This window comes from Aotus nancymaae, unplaced genomic scaffold, assembly GCF_030222135.1.
Source record: "Aotus nancymaae isolate 86718 unplaced genomic scaffold, 86718_ANA_hifiasm-v0.15.2.pri h1tg000062l, whole genome shotgun sequence".
Taxonomy (NCBI): Eukaryota; Metazoa; Chordata; class Mammalia; order Primates; family Aotidae; genus Aotus; species Aotus nancymaae.
The window spans coordinates 6414759-6423239 of record NW_026988476.1 but is presented as its reverse complement, the minus strand read 5'-3'; the positions used below and the strand labels follow the sequence as shown (position 1 = coordinate 6423239).

General features: G+C 41.0%; 1 pseudogene; it reads left to right on the top strand.

The window, feature by feature from the left end:
• The first annotated feature begins 5482 nt into the window (after positions 1-5482).
• LOC105729461 (interleukin enhancer-binding factor 2-like) lies at positions 5483-6701 on the top strand (annotated as a pseudogene).
• The last annotated feature ends 1780 nt before the right edge of the window (positions 6702-8481 follow it).

The following is an 8481-nucleotide window of genomic DNA, read 5'->3' as shown; positions in this document are numbered from 1 at the left end:
AGTATACGTGAGAATCTTCATGATAAGCATCAGAAGCAAATTCTTTTCTACAACAATTGATAACATAATCTACCTATTATAAAGTTTTCTGTTAAAATATAACCCCTATGTTTTAAAGAAGTTCAAATCTGGACATGTGTCCAGCTCAAGATTCAACTTATCTCTCATCAGAAGACAAGTAAGACTAATGAACACATTTGTTCGGACTCTGGTTCAATGATAAGAGTCTATTACCTTCATAGGACTCATTAATGTCTGCCTATAAGAGAGAATATGCTTGAATCATACAAATCTTGCATTTCTTAAACAGGCACCAGGCTCATTCATTATGGGTGAATAATTAAAGTTGCTATAGCTGTGTCTTTAAGAAGAGTATTATACATCTGTAACTATCATAGATCTATAATAGAATTACCAATAAATAGGACTCTGCCCTCTTATTTACACGCGGAAACAATAGCAATGTGTATATTGCATGCAAAATGCCCACATTTGAGGAACTTTAAAAATCACAGTGTAACTCAGCTACATCTCTGACATCTTTATACAGGTTAAACTTGGCTTAACATCAAATCTACAAATATGTGCTACACTTTCACGCTGTGTAAGAACCATATTCGGAGATTCCCAGGATTTAAAGCATGCATGCTATTGTTCTTGCCTCCTGGGTGGCTTGCAGTCTCCTTGTGAGGACCACACATGTTCCTTGGCTGGTGGGGGCAGAGAGGAGGGAGGAGCAGGGAGGGGACTTGTATTAGGAGACTCTCATATCTTCTTCTGCACCTAGTGCAAATACCATCTGTCAGCCTACCGTTTCCCTCTTCTGGAACTCAGGCTAATCAATTACAAAAGCAGTAATAGACCCACCACATAGACAAGTGTGGGGCCCAGGAAACACTGGCAGTTTTATTTTCTAAGGAGTGGACAGTGCAAGACCCCTGCAATTTATATGATAGGACTATAGAACACCTAGCATAGAATTCCCAACCTGCTATAACCAGTAGAAGGGCGAGGAGAATTAAAGCAAGGATAGGGTGCTACTCCAAACTGCTTTATAGACCAACACTTTGGGAGTCCTTGCCCAGCCACTGGCCTCCATCTCTTAGCAAATGTATTCCTCCCTCATGTTGGAATTAACTTCCCCCTTCCTAACTCCAACCATGTGGTTACAGCAGGATGTGGCATATTCTTATATGATGCTGCCCTCCTAGTCACAGCTGGCATCAAGACTGAGCAGCCACCTGACCTGGTCAGCCAGAGTTCTTCTCCAGTCTTTTTAGAAATGGATCTGGGAGAGTCAGTCTGTCTCTCTGATAGAAGAAGTTGGAAAGGGGGAGCTCCCACGCAAGGTGTCAACAGCCCCATTAACTGCCAAGATGGAGATTCTGGTCTGCAGTGGGAGAAAACAGAGGCGGCACCGAGAAGTAGAAACCGAAAAGAGAGAGAAAGTCCTGGGCAAGCTGGTGCCTGGTTCGGAGGTTCCTGAGGCCCCACTGCATTCCTTCCTGCCTGACTGGTGACTTGGTCATCCTCTTCTTTCAGTCATGTTGGATACCCCAAGATCCTTCCATTAAATATCCCTTTTGCCTAAACTAGTTAAATATGGACTTCTGACATTTATCTAAATTCTAGTGACCCAAATTAGTTTTTCTCAACCCAGATAAACTAGGAAATAATCCTTAAATATGGCTTAGGTATAGGCAGCATATTTTTTTTATTTTTATTTTTGTTATACTTTAAGTTCTGGGATACATGTGCAGATCATGCAGGATTGTTACATAGGTATACACGTTCCGTGGTGGTTTGCTGCATCCATCTCCCCATCATCTATATTAGGTACTTCTCCTAATGTTATCCCTCCCCTAGCTCCCTCATCCCCCAACAGGCCCTGGTATGTGATGTTTCCCTCCCTGTGTCCATGTGTTCTCATTCTTCAACACCCACTTATGATTGAGAACATGTGGTGTTTGGTTTTCTGTTCTTGTGTCAGTTTGTTGAGAATGATGGTTTCCAGTTTCATCCATGTCCCTGCAAAAGACATGAACCCATCCTTTTTATGGCTGCATAGTATTCCATGGTGTATATGTGCCACATTTTCTTTACCCAGTCTATCATTGATGGGCATTTGGGTTGGCAGCGTATTTCTTTAGAAAACAAATTCAGTGCTATGTTGATATTCTATTAGATTGATTGTTGTAGTGGATGTCTCTAATTTGCAGAGATTTTGTACCAAATTCGTGTGACAGAGTTTTATTACTGAGTTATTAGATTACCTTGAAAGACAGACCCTTGTATCTGTATTTTCTCTTTCTTTCTTTCTTTTCAATGATATTGTCTTATATTAGGTGGCAAGCAAAAAACCTCAAGAACATCTTGGTCGACTTCATTTTCCAAGTGTACATTGTCCTGTGTATACATTACTCTTGGTCATATTTCATGAGGTTATAGTGTTTTAGAACTGGAAGGAATCTCATTATCTTTATAAACCTTTTGTTAGAAACCAACTGGAATCTGGTAAAAATCTTGAAGAATTAAATAAGTATATATTCAATCAATACAACCTCTTTAGAATACTTCTAACTTACTACTGTCAGTCCAAAAAACAATAATACTATTTTCAATATTCATGCTCTTACATTCAGTTTGGGAACCTTAATATCCCTTCTTTTTCAACCCTTTAAGACAGAGACCAATCTGCCTTACTATAAAAGGAACAATAACAATATTAAAACAAATTGGTAGCATAAATAAAAACCATGCAACCTCATTATCTTTGTGGAGTAAGTGATTACAGTGCTGCTTGTTACCTGCAGAGGCAAAATGCTACCAGCGGCAATTTTGGTGAATTAACTGGGGTCTATTGGCATACTGTCAAGAATTTAGAATGACTCATGGAATGAGTGTTAATGGAGTGAAAACTTCATTCCATCTCCTTGGCACATGGCAAGGCAATCTAATTGTTTTTCCCTAAAGCAACACAACAATCCGATATTTAGACAGTGCATTACTTTCTTTCTTACTGAAGAAACGAGTCATGAGACAAGAGATCTAAAAAGCACTGAGATTTTTCTTTGAGTTTTATTACATTTGCTGAACCTGTACTACATGTTTGAAATGCAGAACTGAACAAAAATGATTCCGTTTCTAAGGTAAGCACAGTATCCAAGGGAGAAACTTTACATTAATAAACAAATGTTACCGAGTATCCACTGTGGACTAAGCTCTGTGCTAGATACTTCTCAATCTTATTACCTAATAAGAAAACAGCTATGAAAAAAAAAGTATGAGACCATAATTAAACCTAGCTTGTAGATTGCTCATATCATGGAGGTACCTAAGTCACACAACCCCTTACTACTCAAAGGGTGGTCTGCTGACCATAGCATCAGCATCGCCTAAGAGCCTGTTGGCAATGCAGAATCTCAAGCCCTACCCCAACCCATGAAATCAGAGCTGCGTTTTAACAGTCTCTCCATTTGCACATTAAAGTTTAAGAAGCACCCATTTAACCAACTCTCTAGGCTTATAATTGAGGAAAATAAGGCTCAGGGTGGTTAAGTGATGTGTCTGACCAAACAGCTAGTTAGGAACCCAGCTGGGACTCCCAGGACTCTCAGCTCAGGATACACTAGGATTTTAGACAAGAGGGACTTAAGTGTGTGTCATTCCCTCAAATGACTGTTGATTGTTCCCATCTTCTCTGTGCAAAGCACATACGGACAGAGAGCCTGAGTCAGCCCAATCAGCCTGGTCCTCCCGACACCTCCTCCTGCTAATACTCCTGCACAGTCCTCCTGGAGGGACTTCCCCTTTGCCTGTCCTCATTCTAACCTTTTCCAAGGCCCTGTTAAAGAACCAGCTGGCCCATGAAGCCTTCCCTAATGATGCCAGTCCTCTTCAGTTTCTGCCTTTTTAATTCAGATTTGCTCCTATATTCTGCATAGGACATTCTAAATAGTTACTTATTACACCCTGACACATTTTCTAATAGCAGGCACTAGACAGGTTGGTATATGATTATATTACAATAATATGGATGCAATCCTTTCCTCTATTGTCCTATTGAATAATTGTATCTATGTTTCCTTTCTGAAATAGATTACTTGTATTTTATCATATTAGACCATCACTTAACACAATACCAGAAATAATATGAAACTCTTAGTGACGGAAGGGATCCTCTCTAAAATATCCCTAAGACATAGACATTCAGTTTTTCACTTGTATACTTCCTGTGTTAGGAGGCTCAGTACCTTTTTTAAAAAGTACCTTTTTAATTCCAAACTTTAGTTATTAGAAAATTCTAAGCCAAAATCCACTTACCACTAACTTCTACCAGTATCCTCAGTTCTGCCCTTAGAGGTAGTTTTGAACTGGTTGAATCCGTCTTCCACAGGAAAGTGCTGCAAGTATTTGAACTAATTTAATAACAATAATTTGGAAACACAGTGAAGGCCTGACAGTTAGGAGCAATGAAGACCTAAGCCCGTATCCTGCATTTCCTGCCTGTATGCTTCTTAATGAATTCATGCTATTGATAAATTTATGTTGAACACCTACTATGTGCTGGGCTCTATGGAGGACATGCTTTGTGGAGAGATTATAGGACAGAGGGAAGATGACAAGTTCACACATACCCCTGCAGCTGCAGAATGAAAACAATTTCACAATGGAAGCTTGAGACCATCTCATCTGACCTTGCATTTCATCCAGGTCTTCCTAAGCTGCCAAAGTATAAGCCCCTCTACTCATCCCTCCCCTCCCATGCACTCACTCCAGTTTGGTTCTATGTTCTTCCATAGCAAATCATCTTCCCACGACTGCTCTTCTAGAATTCCAACTCCCAAGTTAATAAACTCCCGCTAAACTCTCAGCCTTTTCCCAGAACACTCTCTCCATCTGCATGCTGGGATTTCTGCTGAGGGTGCTGCCTCCCCCTCTACTAAAGTGAAGGCTGCTTATTTTCCCAGTGATGACTCACAACAGAGCCAGAAAAGAAGGAGCTGCCATTCTTTAAGCCTCCCAATGGCCTTTTAAATTCCTCACTTATTCATTCATTCATTCAAACTAGGGTCCTTCACCCAGTATACAAACACCTCTTCGAAGGCTAATGCATTCTAGTTACAGGAATAACTAGAGAATCTTGTGACAGTCCCTCTCTGCTCTTAAGGCAATTTATCCTCTCTGGACAACTGTAACACTGAGGCAGGAACAGTTAAGCTGAGGACAGATTTTAGGTTGTATTTCTGAATTTCATATTTCTTTCAAGGGGAGAAAAGTGAGATCTTTTCAGCTATTTCATCATCACATTACAATTTGGAAAGGAAAATTCTACCTTCATAAATGCTAGAGAATAAAAGATAAACAATGGAATATGTAATGCTAAAGGCTTATAAAGTTTAAGCCTACCATGATTTAAAAGGAGGTACCCGAGAGAAAGGGGTGGTTGGTGCAACATCCACTGTGGAGGATTTAAGGTGCCATGAGAGGTGACAGAGGCCGTGGTGGTGGCGGGTGCTTTGGTTCTAGAGGAGGTCCAGGACAAGGGTTCGGGCTCTTTGTGCCGCATATCCCATTTGATTTCTATCTGTGTGAAATGGCCTCCCCCACTTTACCCCAACCCTGAGTCAAGCCAGCACCTGATGAAACGTCCTTCAGTGAGGCCTTGCTGAAGAGACATCAGTACCTGGCTCCCAACTCTGCTAAATGGGACTCTATCCTTTCTCTGGTGAGAAAAATAAACAATGTGACTGATAATTTGACTGTGGCTCTAATTTGAAGTGCAAATTCAAGAAGTCTGACAGGTGGGATCGTACAAAAGAGAACAATGGCTACAGGCCATGGTGCAGCTGCCCAGTGGTAATACTAAAGACTCTGACAACCCTGAAAGCTGTTACTGCCCTGGGGAACAAAGTCGTGGAAAACCTCACAGCACACAGGAGCCTTCTATAGTTTGACCGTGCTGAACAACCAAACTGGCTTGAAATCAGAAATCAGTTCTTCTGAGGCTACAGTGAAGATTCTCATTACAATAGTGCCACTCAGTCTTGGAAAACTGGACCCCAAACTCCATTTGGATAGCAAGGTATTGCACAATGCCTTAGCAGCCATCCGACCTGCCTGCCAGTTCAGAGAAATGCTCTCAGTCCACAGTTAAAGATCTCATCAGACTATTCAAGGACTGGAGGATTCATTTTCCTGGCTTTGAGCCACTCACATTCTGGACCCTTGACCTACTGGCTCATTCTGCTGTAATGAATACCTCACTGCACAGCCTTTGGCCCTAAATGTTGCATATGAGCACTGCTTGCAGATTCTGGCTGCAGAACTGTTCCCAGCAGGGTCACTGGGTATCACTGACTCCTGTGAGAGCACACACAGTCATGACTATGTGACTGCAGGACATGGTCTGCCACACAGCTCCGACTCCAGTCCAAATCCTCTCACATGGTGGCTTTAGGAAGATCCTTGGCCAGGAGGGTGATGCCAGCCATCTTGCTTCTGAAATATCTACCCGGGATAAAATGTTAGTACGACCTTCAGAACAGGCCTAGGAGAAGCTGCCAGAGAAAAAGGAAGGAGAGGAAGATGAGGAGAAGACAGAAGAATCTCCTCAAGGAGACCAAGAGGAAAGTGTGGAAACTCGGGAGTGGCCTTCCCTTCACTTCCTTTCCTACCCAAGGCGGAAGACCAGAGCCTAAGCTAGCTGCCAGTGGGCTTTACATGGTGGCAGGCATTTCCATGGGACAGGAAGACAACAGGAAGGAAAATAAACTCCATAGAAGGAAGTGTCAGTCCAGTGGGTTTTGATATTGGCTTAGCAGCCAGTCTCCCATTTATGACCTACGCCATCTGTCTATAATGATGTGGAATACCAATATTTCTTCCTCATACTCTAAAATCCCCAACTCCTGAAAACCCCTCTCTCAACCAATAACTTTGCTGTTGAAATATTGTGAGCTGTTAGTGTCTGGATAACATTTTCTGAGGAAAACAATGAAAGTACTTCCTAATAGGGCATACACGAATAAATAAATATAAAAGGAGATACCTGAGAGCAAATACTCTTGAAGATCTACAAATTTCTGCTTTTTCTTTAGTGATGTAACTCCCAAAGAAGCTGTTGTTTATAGATTTTTTCCTTCATTAATTTGGATATGAGCCTAAAGACTAAGGGACTTGGTAGAGAAAGAGAGCAATGTCTATGAATGACTTTTGTGGACTTTGCAAAATTAAAAAAGCCAGCTGGCTACAGAGAACCTCGCTGGCTGACACCCAGGCCATATCAACTCCTCTCTTTAACCAAGCTTTCACAGTTTAACGTCTAGCCTAACCTCACTGCCCATCCTGGACTTCAAAGTGCAGCTATGTAATTTGTTTATTGCATTCTATTCATGTTCTATTTTTATTCCCAAATAGAGCTGCCTGAGAACAGAAATTGTTCTTCCTACTTCTTTTGTCTACAAAAAAGGCACAAAATCAATACATGTTGAGTTGAGACCTTTCATACTTTCCTCATCAGAATATACAGTGTTTTAACAACAGACTGCAAATTTTATCAGTGGAGTGTTGTTACATATCAAGGAGGCCCTCTTTTTTCTCACCTAAGATAGGGCTACATTAAAACAAGCACTTGATAAATGCCTTTTAATAACAGTATACTAAAAAATCATTATAGCATTTAATAGATGCTTGCCACATGTACAAATATATACAGTAGTTTTAAAACAGTAGATACAAAATAGAAAGGTATATCTTACCAAGTTGATAGCTAGCTTTTAAATAGCTGCATCACACTGGTTGACATTATGTAAGCAAATCTGAACTTCCAAATAGGCATGTTTTACCTGTCTGAATATGTGAATAAAGGAATTGTTCTAAGGTATTCACCACACACGCATGCTCCCAAGTGCACATGCACACGCGCACGCACACACACACACACACACACACATTTTCATCACTGGCAACTTTTTCCTGGATTACTCAGGCTTGAGTCAAGTGTGTTCACCCGCTCTGCCTTTCACCAGTGCCATCTCTTCATACACCCGTAACTATCTGGCACAGGGTGAAATCATGATTTAGCAAAAGGGCAAGTAGGAGGCAAAATGGAGTGCTATCTTCCGTAATTGCTATTTAAAAGAGACAATAAAAAGGATGAAACAAATTAAATTAGCAAGAAGCAAGAGCATCCCAATGAACTGGCCAAGATAATCAACTTGGAAAATCAGCTATTAAACCTTCATGCATACTCATTTTCATAATTTTTTGTGTGTGCTCCTGAAACACAACCCCCTATTGAAATGGCTGGGATGAAGGTGCTTCATTTCTCCGAGATAAGTCATTTGCAATTGGCCTTAATGAAGTTGGAAGTGAAGCTTTTTTAATGCCCTTGTTCATCATTTCCCATTCTAGTACTGGAGTGTTTTGATTGGAGTTGGGGAAGTATGCAAAGGAGGTGAGAAGTTGACTCAGACTGCT